General features: G+C 37.6%; 1 long non-coding RNA gene across 1 annotated transcript in view; it reads left to right on the forward strand.

Annotated features, from left to right (window-relative positions):
* Positions 1-3,819: 3,819 nt before the first annotated feature.
* The window catches only part of LOC134299699 (uncharacterized), a 46,462-nt gene continuing 34,144 nt past the window's right edge, over positions 3,820-16,137 (forward strand). The window contains exon 1 of the long non-coding RNA XR_010006955.1: positions 3,820-3,903. This is a non-coding gene — a long non-coding RNA (uncharacterized LOC134299699). The remainder of the gene's footprint in view (positions 3,904-16,137) is intronic.

The following is a 16,137-nucleotide window of genomic DNA, read 5'->3' on the forward strand; positions in this document are numbered from 1 at the left end:
TGATTATGGAAATGTGTTTTAAAACTCAAACCAGCATGATGTCGTGGTCTGAGTGTTGGACCACAGCTGCATCTGCACTGTAGAATCAATGCAGTTTGACATCACTTTAATTGCCATGGCTTAATGTTATGAAATCACAGGAGTTCTAGTTTTACAAGGTCTGTAGCCTTCTCTACCATTGCCTAGTGTTTTACTAAATTACAGATCTCAGAATTCCATAGTGTTGAGCCACGGCCATTAAATTAGTGTCAAACAGCAGTGTAGTTCTACGCCAGGACTCTGAAAGACCAGATTCAAATTCCCTTTCAGCTATGAAAACATATTAGATAACCTTAGGCAAATCAAAATCTCTCAGCCTCAGTGGGAGATAATGGTGAACCTCCTCAGAATATAACCCTAGGATGAGCTTGGCATAAGCTGAAAGCATATATGAGGACAACAGTAAACAACAACAACCAAATGTGTTGAAATATTACTGTGATTCACACAAAAGAAACATATGGCTACAGTTTCCAATCATACATCATTTTGGCATTGAATTTTCGGTCTGTATACATCAAGAGCATATATCACATGACCCTTCAAATGTTCTTAGGTTGCAATTCCCAACAGTTTTGGGGCCTCTTCACACGGGGCATTTTTGCCCCATTTTGCCGCTTTTATGCACAGCAAGGATGGAGCCTGACGCACAGCAGGCCCTGTCCACATTCCTCCCAAAGTGGAGAAGCACCAAAAGGCACTTTCTCCTCCACTACAGGGAGGAAAGTGTAGTTTGGGTAGCTCCAATGGAGCACGTTTTCCTCCCCTTTTTTCTGTGTGATGACAGAAAAGGCAGCGGGGCAATGTCTGATAGGGGAAGGGAAAAGGTGCCAAAGCACCCTCTTCTGTCCTCTCCATGTGATGAGGGGAGGAGGGAGGACATACAGGGTGCCACAAGTCACCCCACGTCCCTTTTGGCAGCGATTGATGGCGCAACAGGATAGCCCAAAAGGACTATGTGAAGAAATTCCCAAGTCAGTATAGTGAAAATATAGCATCTGGGAGGCCAAACGGTTCCCATATCTGACCTAGTTGTGTCATCAAGAAAAGGTGCAGAGCTTGGAATTGGAGAAAAGGAGCCTTGAGATCTCAAAACTCTGTCTGCCACTGATCTCTAAAAAAAAAACTAGAATAACAAGAAGGACTTTCTCAATTTTTTCAGAATATGGTCAGGATGGTTGGGGATGAAATAAGAAAAAATAATTACTTAATTTTATCTCCAAATATTATTCAATCTTAAGCTGAAATGAGCAACTAAGTATAGAAACCAAAATCATCATTTCATGGAAAACAGGTGGCACTTCCTGGTTTACATGACATTCACAAGAACAAAAGTATATTCGTGGATATATATTACAGTAGAGTCTCACTTATCCGAGTCTCTTGATTATCCAAGCCATTTTTGTAGTCAATGTTTTCAATATATCATGATGTTTTGGTGCTAAATTCGTAAATACAGTAATTACAACATAACATTACTGCGTATTCAACTACTTTTTCTGTCAAATTTGTTGTATAACATGATGTTTTGGTGCTTAAAATCATAAAATCATAACCTTATTTGATGTTTAATAGGCTTTTCCTTAATCCCTCCTTATTATCCAAGATATTCGCTTATCTAGGCTTCTGCTGGCCCGTTTAGCTTGGATAAGTGAGACTCTACTGTATGTGTGTGTGTGTGTGTATATAGGCTATAAAGATTTGTTTCATGTTTCAAAATGCAACAGTGGCTACATTGTTATTGTTAGCTAAAATTCAGTATAGCAATCAAGTCCAGCTTAATTTGCTCTTGGGGGGGAGGATCCGACCCATAGACTTTAGTTTGGGGACCCCTGGTGTAGATACACATTATGACCATCCATTTGGTTTCCATGTATGAGCTTCCAGAGTCATAGACAAGCACTCAAACTACTACGCCCCACTGGTTCTTTAGTCACTCAGTCTAGCCAATATATATTTCCATGTGTCTGGTAATAATGAAAAACAGAATTTGTTTAATCTGTTTTTAAAAATACCATCTTGAAACTTGTTTTAAAAATAAGTTTTGAAAGTGACATTAGTATCAACAATGTATAATAAATACAGTACTTACTCTCACTATATAGGATACATTCTAAATCCACCATCATAAGGAAGGCAAAGAAACAGTCCATCAAAGTAATCATGTAATTGTCAGTAATTGAAAATGATTTCCTAAAAACTGAAAATAGACAAAAAAAAATATCCACATAAGACTACAGGAGAATCTAAAGAAATTGTGTGAATCCCTCGACAAAAGACTAGACCAATTTTAATTTTGCTTGGGATTAATCTATCCTGGTAAAGCACTTCACACTTGCCCATTCTTGCTGTGTTTACTCATGAAGTTAAGTAATGTGAAAGAGTGAACAGAGAAGAAGGATTTGAAAGCTGGTCTTTTAAGCAGTTATATTGTCCTTTGACTAAAACATTATACAGTCCATTTTTTTTTCTTTTTGTTAGGTCTCATTTGTGTCTGAGGTATTCCTTGATTTATTTCTTTTACATGATATATAGCAGTTGGTGCCCCATGTGTTTTGAACTTCAACTCCCAGAATTTCTGACTATTGGACAAGTTGACCAGGGCTCATGGCACCTGGAGGACCAAAGATTGGACACCACTGATATACAATATGACCCCCCCCCCTATCAATCAGTGGTTTGATTTATCCATGTATGATAAAACATGGCTTCTCCAGACATTTTCTAGGTTTCCAGTGTGATTTGATTGTATTCTTGGTCTGGAGGCCCTTCACTTCAATAGAGTTCACTATTACCGCAGTTTTGTGTATCCACGCAAAGTCCAGGAAAGCATCCTGTACCGATACGGGATCGTGCTATATGCAGAATATTTAGACTAGTAGAATTTCCACACATAAAATACGATCATATTCACACAACCATGTTCATCAAGGGCATATGAGTGTGGCGTTTCATGCACAAGTGAACCCAGTATACACCTTTCTGGCATCCCTAGTGCCATATAACAACATTCCTCCCTCTGTATATTCTGTGTCTGGCTTTGGAGAGAGTGCCAATCTCTCTTCAGATTCTGATACAGGATACTGGGTTTAGTTATTTTTAGCAGATCATTATTAGTATCACCAGAGCTTGGAAAAATTACTTGTTTAGAGTACAGCTCCCAGACTCTCAGACATTGGCTATGCTGGGTGGTGCTTGGGACTTGTAGTTCAAAAAGGTTTCCGAGCTCAGCAATTTTGATATATCTCTGGTGATAAAAGTTCCTTTTATCAAAGTTGTTGTGAATATAGTGATGTCTCTGTTTTACAAAATATTTTACAATGCTGCCAGGGATGCCAGAATTGTGCTGGAGTAGCTGGGGTGACCTCTAGTGATCATTTGTGATGGAAGAAAATATTTCATGATATTTTCTAATCTTTTACAAGCAGGGCTTTCCATGTTGCTATACTATTTTTATGCTGCCAACTGTGTTTTATTTTTATGTTTGAATTTTTATCTTGAGAATTGTGTTGAGAAAAGATCATTTTTTCAAGCCAATTTAAACTACTGATTTAAACTCCTTTCAATAAATAAATCAACTTTGATACATGGCTGTTCTGACTTGCATTTGATACAAGCACAGGGCAACATATCTATTAAGTGGCAGAGGCTCAAACCTTAGAGCTTCTTGTAAATGCCTTTAAACAGTTGGAGGGTCAAAGTAATAAATGAATAATATAAATCTTACCTTTTCCCATAGTGTAATGATAAATATATAAATCTTAGGGTTGTTGTATGTCTTTCGGGCTGTGTGACCATGTTCCAGAAGTATTCTCTCCTGCCGTTTAGCCCACATCTATGGCAGGCATCCTCAGAGGTTGTAAGGTAATAAATATATATAAATACTATAATAATATATAAATCTTACTTTTTGCCATAGTTTGCAGGTTGTTGTTGTTTTATTTAAAAATTGCAGTACGTAATGAAATAATAGTTCCTAAATTTAATGTCAGTTTTGGCCAATTGGTGACTATTTCATATGAGTATTTTATTTTACTTATAAAGGTAGTCCCCAAGTAACAAACATTTGACTTACAAACGATTTATAGTTGAGAACAGGAGTGAGACAACAGGAAGTGAGGGAAAGCTTCCCCTTGGAAGGAAACTTCACTCCTGAAAGAGTTTTCATGGGGAAAAGGTGTCTCCACTGAAGCTTTATCACCAATCCGTGTTTCCACAACAAGCCAAAACATTCAAAATCCAATTATCACAGAGACAGAAAGTGAGGTGAAATTCTTTGATAGCACAGACATCAAAACAAACACCACAGGGAAGTTAACTTTTCCCTATGCTAACACACACATACATACATACACGTACCTGTTCCAACATACATAGAAATTCAACTTAAGAACAAACCTACTACAGAACCTATCTGGTTCATAACTTGGGGACTGCCTGTATAATACTTTTCTCCCTCATCGGATTCAAGAGGGCTCATACATGAATCTAAACAAGGCGCACCAATTAAAATTAGTAATAAAAGAAGTGATAAGTAGGCTACTAAGTCAAAATATCTCAAGTCAGCTGGGCATCATCCACCAGACATATACGTTTACAATCCTTGTTAGCATGATGTCCGAATGATGATAACTTTCCAGTAACGTGAAAATGTTAACTTATATTAATGACCTGGTTGAATACTTTCTGCATTCAGTCTGCAACTGAGAACCAATTAGGCAAGTGATTTTTTTCTCTCTTGCTAACCAGCTTATAAAATTCTCATTGCTATTGAGGGGAAATAGATCATGTTGGGACAGTTTGATTTCCTTTCTCTACTTCTGTTTTATGCACCCTTGGAAGCCCATCCTCTCTTAACGTTACTGTTTGTGATACCCAAGGACTTCCCATATGTCCAGCAACAAGGATTTGATTTTGATTGGTAATCAATAGATAAATCTGTATGGAATTTGTTTCGGGGTCCCAGTTTTGCCATTGGCTGTGATGAGATGCTGGACAACAAAAGGGTGGGGATGCTTGTCTGCTGTGTGCCATCCAGTGATGGTTTACCACCAATAAAGTTTATCAGCACCAAAAGAATAGATTTGGAGCTACAGCCAGTTCCGAATAAAACAACACCAATGCTTTAAAACAGTATAAAGCATTTAAAAACATAACATTAGAAACTGTAGTAAAAGCAGACCATCACATTTTCACATAGTTACTTGCTGAAACAAAAAGAGAAGTTTTTAAAATCAGACTCTAGGCTATTTTTACGAAGAGGAATGTTGCCAGTTCATTAGGGAATAGCAGTGCAAACACATCTGAAGTGCCACATGTTGCTTAACTCATTGTAAAGCATATAGTGTTGAACCAGTCCTTGGCATCCAGCATTGAAGGGACATGAATAAGAAAAAGATGGGATGCAGAATCATGCAGACATTTGGATGCTGTTAAGCCCCAGTTTGAATCCATCTGAGCTATCTTGGCTAATGGTGAAATACTGTATAATGAGAGTACTACTTCAGCAACATCTAGAGGCCCAAACTTAGGTTCCATATTTTTTATTGTGTAATCTGTAAATTTTCTTCAGACAATAAGGAAAATGTTCATCACAACTTCATTCAAATTTGGATACCAATAAGTTGGATGCAGATGTAGTTATGCTTACAGAAGTCTCGTTGAAACCAATGAGCATTAAATTAGTCATAGTTAAAATCCCCATTAAATATTCAGTGTGGCTCCATTCTAAGCCTGGACAAATCTGACTTCAGTTTCAATGTAGTAACGTTGAGCTTGTCTAGTCCTATTGCAGCTGTTTTCACACCTAAGCACTGTGATCCCATGTACACGGAAGCTGTTTTTGCTGCAATCTGTAATCACTTTTCTGAAGAAACTATTTTAGATGTTGATTTTTGTTCACACTGTGGTGACTATCATCTAAAATGAACTTGTTCAGGCATTTTCAAAACATTTTGCAAATACTGCTGTTGCATAGACACAAACAGCTGAAGTACAAGATAAAGTTGTATTTTTTCCAAGTAGCCTCTAATTTCAGCCACTTCTATTTTTTTTTAAATCATTATAAGGAAGCAGATCTTTGCACTTTTGTAATCTACCATATTCCCTCCATCATCTTAGATTTTTGCTAATTTCATTTAAAAGCAAATGTATGGGAGATAAATGGGAGATACTTGTCACTGAAATAAGATCCATATTATCTTCAGTAAGTTTCAAACCATATGTCTCCAATCCATTTGATTTAGTGTATGCACTACCTAGCACTACGGGGAAGTAACTTATGCTTTCTTTAGGTTCAGTTGATCCAGGGAAAACGCACTGCACTATACTAGCAGCCTGCTATCATTCATCATATATTTGTTCTGGGATTTCTTCCTATGGAATGTACTAACTATTGGATTCATTTTGTCCTGTTGTACTCACATATTTAATTGTGTTGGCTACGAAATTCCCTTAAAGACTCTCATCTAAGTGAAATAGCCAACCCATAATGGGCCCTTAGTTTTGAAAAACAGGGGCTTTTAAATATTAAAAGTGCAGAGAAGATTGCAATCTATTTATGGGGTGAGTCAGTGCTCCAGCACAGGTCATTCACCCTTTCTTTTGGCTGGAAAGTCTGAAAAGGGTACATCTAGTCCCAGAACTAGGCTTTGTTTGCAATTGATATAAACCAGTGGTTCTCAACCTGTGGGTCCCCAGGTGTTTTGGCCTACAACTACCAGATATCCCAGCCAGTTTACCAGCTGTTAGGATTTCTGGGAGTTGAAGGAAACATCTGGGGACCCACAGGTTGAGAACCAGTGCTATAAACCATTATAAATGATTTGACCCTAAAATAAACCCTGAGAGTCAGTATACTATTGAGTATTGGACTAGGATGTCAGGAGACCAGATTCAGCCACAAAAGGAGTAAGTAAATCACAGTCTCCCAGCCTCAGAGGAAAGCAAATGACAAACCTGCTCTGAACAAATCTTGCCAAGAAGCTCCTATAATAGGTTTGCCTTAGGATTGTGAAAAGTTATGAGATTTAATTAATATGTACCGAATGAGGAATAATGATCTTTTGGAATACTGACTTAGGACCTCATTAGATGGAGGTCCTCAAGCTAGGGAAAAGTGGGGGCATCCATGGGGCAGTGGGACAAATCCGGCAAGCCATGGAAAAAACCACCACTCTGAACCCCGCATTGCCCGCATCACCCCCTTCCCCATCCCATGGGGGGAAACTCACCACCCAGCTTCCCTCCATGATTTTCCCAGCTTGTCCTATGAGAACACAGGAAGTCTCTCGTGTTCTCATGGCTCCATTGTAGGATGCTGCCAGGACTCTTGAGGATGGAGCCCTGCTGGAAGTAGCTGTGCATCATCTGATGTGTGTCATCAGCAGGTCCCATCCTCCCAGCATCTTGGAGGCATCCTAAGACGCTGAAAAGGTCAAATGTGATGAGGTCCTATATTTGCAAGCTTAGCAATCATACGGGCTTGGCAAAATTAGTTACAAAATGTGTGCGTGTGTTTTTAACCAAACATGTGTTTCCCAAATATTAAAGCACTGCAATACTTTCTCTTTCCAGAGTATAACTAATACTGTAGGTCTTCATTTTCTTTCCTGTTTTTTAAAGTGCTCTCTTTCACATACACACACACACACACACACACACAGAGAGAGAGAGAGAGAGAGAGAGAGAGAGAGAGAGAGATTGAGATTTTTCAGGTAGCTAAGACATAATGCCAAGTGATTTTGCAAGGACTGAGTCATGCCCTCTTAGTGTCAATTAGTCTAATTATTGCTTTTGCTGCTCAGAGGGCCCTTCAATCACTTTTGAAAGGTCTCTGTGCACAAATGTCAGTGAGTCATGCCTAGATTTTCTCACGTAGCCCTGTGTGACTTGGCGGCTGGAGCTGGAAAATGCACAGGGTTTGGTTTTGCCACAATGCTGACCCCACCTACTCTCAGAATGCTGAGTTTCCCCTTTGCCACCCATTAATTCTATGCTCTTCTGTCAGCCACAGCAGCCAAGGCACAATCTGCTGGCCACCAATACAACCGAACCTCGTATTATCTCTTCATCTTACCTCCTAGGTGGTCGAGGGTGTGCTTTGCCCTCCGGGGGAAATGTACCTGTTAAGACAATATTTCTTTTGGCTCCAGCTCTAAGCCATAGGCAATGTGGATTAGAGGTTCAGCTTTTAATTGTATTCACCTTCTACTTTTTTTCCTGCAAATGGCAATCATTCCAATAGCACCTTTTGTGACATGAAAATGAGAATTGGATTAAAGCATACTTTGGGTTCCACACCAGCTCTTCGAGTCTGGAAAGTACTTTGCCTAAGCCATTGGGTGTGCTTAACAAATAGCCCAGGTCTCTGGCACTAATGTGATGTGGGCAAACAACTGAGTCAGTTCAAACTTGAAATTTTCCTCCATAGGATGGAATGCTAAAAGAGTCACTTTGAAAGATGACATGAAGAATTGTTTAGTATTGTTTTCATATTTATCAGCTCCAGACCTTAACATTCATATGGATTAATGACTTCCTGTAGGCATTTTAAATAAACATTATGTTGTTGAAATTAAGAGCATGCTTAAATTTGTACAAATACCCAAGGCAGGCTGTCTTGTCTACTGGAAATCTGATTTAAAAATATTTTGAAAAAGGAAATGAATGACCCTACAGCCACAAGTCTTATTATCTAGTTTATATGTTAGATCTCTCAATCCAAAGAGCTTGGTCAGGTAACAGCAATAAAATAATACATTGTGATCAATGAAGAAATATTACTATATTGGAAGCACAATTATTCAGGAAAATTATTTTGTAAAAGGCCAACAAAACCTAGTTGGGGATTCTGGGATTTGTAATCTGAAAAAGTAAAATTTAGCAGCTCCATTCAGAAGATCCATGCAGATAGGAGTAAATGAATGTAGACAATAAAGTCAATCCTTATTTATCACTAGACTCAGAAGCAGTGTTTGTAGATCAAAACACAACCTGGCAAAATGACATTACCTAGAAGAAAAAATATTAGAGGCAAAGATGAAGTACTTTGGCCACATAATGCGAAGACAGGAAAGTGGAGAAGATAATGATGCTGGGGAAAATGGAAGGAAAGAAGAAGAAGGGCCAACCAAGGGTAAGATGGATGGATGGTATCCTTGAAGTTACTGGGTTGATTTTGAAGGAGATGGGGGTGGTGTGGGCTGGTCCATGAGGTCATGAAGAGTCGGAAGCAATTGAACGAATAAACAACAAGAAGAAGAATCCTCCACCTTGTGTGACTGTGGAGCAGAACAAACAACTCAGCATCTATATGCTTGCCCACAATGCCCTGCCTCATGCACAGAGGAAGAACTATTTAAAGCTATAGACAATACAGTCGCTGTTGTCCATTTTTGGTCTAAAACTATTCAGCAGCTTGTGATTCCTTTATTTTATCAGTTTTAAACTTATCTATTTATGCAATGCTTTTAACATGAAATAAAATAAATCACTAGGTAGGAAAGGGAGGAATCACCCTTGCCGAAGGAAACCCCATGAAATCCATGGAGTCACAATAAATCAACAGGAAACTTGAAGATGATCACTAATTTGAGCATGTATGTCTGCATGGAAGGGGACTCGAATAGATGGCTCTTGTAGTCCCTTGCATTCTATAATTCTATAAGTCAGACTGAGGACTTTTGACTGATTTTTTTAAAATTTTGACTTTGTGTGTTGGTCTTTTTAAGTGCAGGAAGGTCTAAAGTTGTCAAAAATAAAGCACATATATTACTGGTGGCAGATGACCAAATAGAAAGGCTGTGCAAACACATTCCAAACTGAATTGCATGAAATGAGTTACCCATCAATAAATGCTAGTCTGAATCTTAGGGAGGAATATTCTCCAGTAGGGAAGCATACTATTTGAATGGCAATTGAGAGATGAGGATGTTTATAGCATCATAAAACCAGCAAATTTGCCCGAGTTCATGTTGTGGCAGGTTTCTGGCTATAAATCTTCCAGAAATTCTGTAGAATTACTCATCAAGTCAGTCATATGGGCATTCCCCCCAAGAACTCATGTGTTCTTGTGCAAGGATGGAAGGTACCTGCCTTTTCACCTGAAAGCTAACACACATCTCCCACTCATACAGAAATTGACCAGTCAAGCTAAGATATCCAGAAGCTGTTACATATGACATCTTCTGTACTGTTTGATATCTTCTTGTCTCCTACATTATTCACAGCTTGTCTCTTCTTAGGTTCCCTACGCCTTAGCGTCAGTCCTTTTTGGAAAGACACATTTAGCCCAATATATCTTTATATGTTTTCTTCATCAAATGCAAGTTGTGCATTGTATGGGTATGTCCACAAAATGCAATGGATATTGTAAGCACCTTTGAGAATAACTGAGGCATCTTCTACACTGCTGTATAAAATCCAGATTATCTGCTTTGAATTGAATTATATGGCAGTGTGGAAGGGCCCCGAGAGAAAGAAGTTGGTAGCATAAGCTTTTGTATACTTAAGACAACTTCCTCAGGTGCAATTTAAGTCTATGAACATATATGCTTTCTTTAGTCTCAAAAGTGCTAAAAGGTTCCTTTGCATTACGGATCTAGACTAACATGGATATATATCTTTGAATTCTACCAATATGTCAACAAAAGCTTGTGTTTGAAATTTCTTCTTCCCAGTTAGTTTCAGAGATGCTGTTCAGTTGTTTTACTTCTTTTTATGCTAAAATGGACAAGCACTGTTATCTCTGCAAATGAAATATTTACTGTTGCAGTCTACCAACTAAAACCTTTATTTCCTTCAGTCAACAGTATATATTTTACCTTGAAATTTTAATCTCTTTGTTATGACGATTGTCTCTCTTGTATTCCTTTCACCTTAATGTCAATTTCATGAAAATGGTCACAACCAAAAACAAAAATCAAAATTGAAACCATCATCCTACTTTTCAACAACTGCAGGTTTTCCTTCATTAAACTAGCACTCAAGAGTTATTTAGGAAATATTTTCTTAAACAAGGGAAGGGAAAGTGGAGCCCATGCTACAATACATGCACTCTAAGTCCATTTTGAGGCCTCCTGAGGCCCCAAATGTTTTGAAAAACTAAAACTGCCCTCCTCCAGGAAAAGCCCTAATTGCTATGAAGAACACTGAAACATCTGTTTGTTTGTTTCTAAAGAGGAGGTGTGGATGGGGGAATTGTGGTCCTCCACAGAGCCGGTCCAACAATGGGGCGAATTAAGTGGTTGCTTCGGGCACAAAACATACGGGGGTGCAGTTGAGACTGCTTTTTCTGTTGATTTGTTGTAAAACATGATGTTTTGGTGCTTAATTTGTAAAATCTTAATGTAATTTGATGTTTAATAGGCTTTTCCTTAATCCCTCCTTATTATCCAACATTTTCGCTTATCCAACGCTTTTATTTTTCAGTGATTGGTTTTTTTTTGGGGGGGGGCACCAAAATTCTGTTCGCCTACACTTGAAAACTACCTAGGGCCAGTTCTGGTCCTCCATTAGACCTTTGGGGACACAAGTGAGCTCCCCTTTCCTCAAAGGTTGCCTTCCTCATCTTTAAAGTTATGCTATGAGAATCAATCACTCTGTTGGGCAATTCCATGTCCCAGTGTTCTTAAACTAAAGGCTAGGATCTTTAACTTTGTATGTGAGAGTAAGTTTAAATGAAAGCAATTGGGTGTACTCACCAGAAAACATGCACAGGATTGCACTATAAAATGTATTTTATATTTTCCCTTTAGATGTGTTTATTGTAATGTGAACATCTTGCTCCTCACCTTGCTCACAATAGCCCTGGTAAGCCACTTTTTCTCTATTTTCTTTCAGAGTGCCTTTCCTTCTAAATGCCTCCGAGCTGACATTATCCCCAGAGTAATCTTATTTCCTCAAAGCTTAACACGTAGACATCCATCAGAGTTACCTTACATGTCATCATTCCAAACTTTCAATCATTCCTTCCACAAATTATGCCTGGGTGTTAATAACCATCGTCAAGCATGATGGCCAAATCTGAGCTAGGATGCAAGTACTGCCAGATGGTGTGATGTAATGTTACTGCTTATATCTTAAATAAAAAGCTTAGGTATAATCCATCCAAATCTGAGTGAATCTAGGTCTCAGTGATTTTGACGTGGAAGCTAAGCAAGTGCTTTTCAGACTCTGATCCGTTTAGGGCAACCTTTAGCCAATTAAGTTTGGTTACTCGGTTAAAAATCAATTTAAAATGTTGACTTGAGAAATCAGTCACCAGCACATTTTAAATGTTGGATATTTTTAATGTATGTTGTTTACAAATCCCTGCATATTGAATGGCTTCACAATATAAGCATTCCTTCATATCTTCCACCCAAGAAATAACATTTCTTATGAGGTATTGTCTGCTGTAAAGAGGGATGAAGAATACCTGCCAACTGAGTTAATATGCTTTTCCATTGGTTTTGATTACTGTGAATGTTCATATGTGAATATATGCCAATATAATCTATTAATCGCTTAGAAGTATGATATATGATTTATCAACAACCCTTAAAGCTGGACCAAAACCAACTTAGGCCAACTTAAGTCATACTTAATTTAAATGATTTTTTTCAAAGGCAATAAAATGCAACTTAGTATGCAACAAATCCAATATCTGTAATTAAGTGATACCTCTTAGATCCAATATTAATCCTTTATTTATGGAAGATCTCAAGCTGAGCTATTGATAATTGATATCAGACCTGTTTGATATTGTACATCTGTTTCTTTTCTGCTCTTTTAGTTTGATGTTTTCTTTTGCTTACAACTTGTATTCCAGTTCATCAAGTCTAGTTTCAATGACCTTTCAATGACAGTTCCTCATAGCTGTATGTCATTTTCAATGACATACATATTATGCACATATGTGCATATGTGCTGAATGTCATTTTCAATGACATACATACATACTATATTATACAGCAATGAGGAACTGTCACTTTCAATTACAGTTCCTCATAGCTGTATTTCATTTTCAGAAACAATACAAATTAACTCCCACCATCAGTGCTTGACCTGGAAACAAATAACTACCAAAAATATTCTATCTAAGTATATTTTATTGCCAAGATCACTGGCGAAGATTAAGACATGTTTAATCTCTTTTCATTAAAATCAATTTTGGATGTACTTACTTAGCTATACCTGAAACATTTTGTGCACTTTGATCTCATTATGTGAGAATAAAGGGCAGTCTCAACAATTCCCACTTTAGTATTTATTCACAGAACAATATAATCAACAAATATAGAAAACAATTCTGAGACAGTTTGCACTTTATTATTATCACTGCTATCCTTGCAGTACAGTAAAGGTAATAGTAGGTCACCAGGCTTTCTGACAAAACCATAGGTTCTCATATAGAAAGTTCTAAATGTCATACAATAGGGAAATACATCTAATGCATTGTTTAGAGGGAAAAGTTCCATGTTTATATTATCTGCTAGAGATATTATTTTTTGAAATATTGTCACTGGAGATTTCTGAAACTAAAGAAAATCAGATATGCTACATCCCGAGTATTTACATAATGCCATTTCCTTCTCCTTCCTTTCTGTTTTAGAATGTAGGTGCCACTTTTATATGTTGAGTAAACATAGCTCAAATTGTATTTAGGACATTTATGTTGTTTTTTTAACTGCCAGACTTCAGTCATTTAATGACAAACATATGGTGAACTATGCACAAAAACCTGGAAGCATGTTTCTATATTCACCATGAAAAAAATGGGACAGAAAAGTCATCTTGTGATGGAGACAAAAGTTAATATTGTTGGGTGAATAAAGCCCCTTTACTGCAGGTCTTACAACACTGAGATTTAAAACTAGCCTATTTTATAATATGTACTGTATATTCATTTTTTCTTGGTACTTCCAGTTGTTTTGCATCTTTGCCCTGCTACTTAACTTACAGCAAGGTGGTTCCATCAGCTAAGATACTTTATTCTGTAGCTTTACAAAACTATTGTTTTCATATAACAGGTTTGCTTTGTTTTTCCATGCACTCTTTGATATTCTGATTTCTCATGGTCAAGAAAAGGAAATTCCTAAATAGAAATATTTTGTAGTGCTAGAATGGGACAGTTCCCCTTTCCACTGCATTCAGATACTGACAAAATCAGCACTGAGTTTACAGAAACTCGGGGAGATATTACATTTCACAGCAGAACACTGTACTTCCATTTTAAAGCTTTAGTGGCTTCTTCTGTCATCTGTTGTATCTATTAGATTTGTCATTTAAAGTTCTCTCCGAGTGGAATTTCACCAAATCCCTGATGACGTTCAGATTGGTAAACCTGTTCTAACTGCTCTAACAATATCATGAAACTGAGCTTGAATTACCAATACACCAGGGAATTCTAATGCAATTATGAGTGTTTACTTACACCATGTGTTTCTCACTGAAGCTCTGCTGTATCAGGATAAACCGAAGGGAGCTAATGTTTTATAGATGGTAAGACTCTGTTTGTTTTCAGTAGGGCTAAGTCTCCCAAAGCACTCAGACACACTAATTAAAGTAAACTGCAGAGGCCCATAATAAAATATATGTGTTTGGAGACTGTGAGATGAACTCTGCTGGCTTATTAAAAGTCAAAAGAAAAATATACATTATTTATGACTTCAAAGGGACACATTGTGGGGCTCCAGTTTATTCAACAGATTAACTAAGCATTGGTTATTGGTGACCATCTGAATGGCTCCCCTTTCACAGTTCATTAGATATGTCATATATGTGGGAAGTCATAATTGGGACTTGGATCAAATAGTATTAATTAAATAAATTGTGAAGGGCATGCTATAATTATTAAAAGTAATCTTTGTGAAAATAGCTAACAATGCATCTGCTTATTTTCAACACAGACACAGAGAGGAGAGGAGAGGAGAGGAGAGGAGAGGAGAGGAGAGGAGAGGAGAGGAGAGGAGAGGAGAGAGAGAGAGAGAGAGAGAGAGAACAAGTAGATTTCAATGCATACAGTTCAAAAAGATATACACGCACCAGCTGGTTTCTTTTTTTTTTTTTTAACTTGCTATATAATATCTTTTAGTATCATACAGAAGTGGCCTCAGTGCCTGTAAAGAACTAAGAAGAAGGATTAATACACAGACTTTATGTATTCTCCGCATTAAGCACTTGTGTGCTTCTTGTTGCTGGAACAGAGGAACATGATGCATCTCCTCAGTGCACTTCAGCAGCAGTTAAAGATTACTGATACCCATCCTGTGTGTTATACTAAGCATCCTACTTTGTAGGATTACTCAACATGTGAAGAGTGCTGGTGTATGACAGCCCACAAAAAATTTGAGAATTCTCTTGATTTTCCTCTGAATCTGGGAATACAAAGCAGGGATATGGCAACGTAGCTGGTGGAGTAAACAACCAAGTTGGGTATTGGGAGTTAACACATTATTTATTACATTTTACTCCCATTTAAAAAAATACAAATTTTTCTACAAATTGCTCAAGTCAGAATACAAAATGATTGGCCCAAAATGAGATTTGGTGAGTTTGATAGCTGAACAAACAAGAGACATACTGTAGTATTGTGGATGGTGTAAAACAAGAGTTAAGAAAACTTCTCAGCCAAGAAGTTCACTTAGGTCAGACACTATATCCCATAACTGAAGACAAATCCATGCACAGCCCTCTCTAATCTGATCATGTCCATTGTATTCCTGGTTGCTGTTTGTTGTGTTCTGTTTGATATAGTTTTAAAGCAGTTTTTATATTTTGATGTTTTAATTGAGTTTTAATTAGACTGTTACTGTTATTGTTTTTAAATGAATTTTTTTGGTGAATCTTGTTGCATGGTCCCACTTGTAAGCCGCCCCTTCGGGAAGATGGTGGTGGGGTATGAAAATGTTGTTGTTGTTGTTGTTGTTGTTGTTGTTGTTGTTGTTGTTGTTAGGATAAAATACGAAGGACATGAGAGTTCCTGAGATAGAGGTGATAGGATTCATAGTAAGAAATGAAGTCTGATGGTGCCAACCTAGAAGAGATTACCAAAAAAATCAAAACAAAAATAAGGGGAAAGTTCGCGCACACACACACACACACACACACACAATA

This window comes from Anolis carolinensis, chromosome 5 (assembly GCF_035594765.1).
Source record: "Anolis carolinensis isolate JA03-04 chromosome 5, rAnoCar3.1.pri, whole genome shotgun sequence".
In the NCBI taxonomy this organism is placed as follows: Eukaryota; Metazoa; Chordata; class Lepidosauria; order Squamata; family Dactyloidae; genus Anolis; species Anolis carolinensis.